General features: G+C 54.0%; 1 pseudogene across 1 annotated transcript; it reads left to right on the forward strand.

The window, feature by feature from the left end:
• Nucleotides 1–4: 4 nt before the first annotated feature.
• On the forward strand, nucleotides 5–373 carry LOC103082918 (TSC22 domain family protein 1 pseudogene; annotated as a pseudogene). Its single transcript, XR_014368700.1, has one exon. The product of XR_014368700.1 is annotated as a TSC22 domain family protein 1 pseudogene (transcript).
• The last annotated feature ends 40 nt before the right edge of the window (nucleotides 374–413 follow it).

Here is a 413-nt window from a genome sequence, read left to right on the forward strand (position 1 = left end):
TTCAATTTCTTTCTTGTCATCCTTGCTCGGGACTGAAAACGCCTCTGTGAGACTTGACAATAGCTCTTCTGGTGCAAGTGTGGTAGCTATTGACAACAAAATCGAGCAAGCTATGGATCTGGTGAAAAGCCATTTGATGTATGCGGTTAGAGAGGAAGTGGAGGTCCTCAAAGAGCAAATCAAAGAACTAATAGAGAAAAATTCCCAGCTGGAGCAGGAAAACAATCTGCTGAAGACACTGGCCAGTCCCGAGCAGCTTGCCCAGTTCCAGGCTCAGCTGCAGACTGGCTCCCCCGCTGCCAGCACACAGCCACAGGGGACCACACAGCCCCCAGCCCAGGCAGCGTCCCAGGGCTCAGGACCAACCGCGTAGCCTCCTGTGCCGCCGCGGAACTGGCTGCTGCTGTCTGAAC

Source organism: Lipotes vexillifer, unplaced genomic scaffold (assembly GCF_000442215.2).
Source record: "Lipotes vexillifer unplaced genomic scaffold, Lipotes_vexillifer_v1.1 C26009255, whole genome shotgun sequence".
Lineage (NCBI taxonomy): Eukaryota > Metazoa > Chordata > Mammalia > Artiodactyla > Lipotidae > Lipotes > Lipotes vexillifer.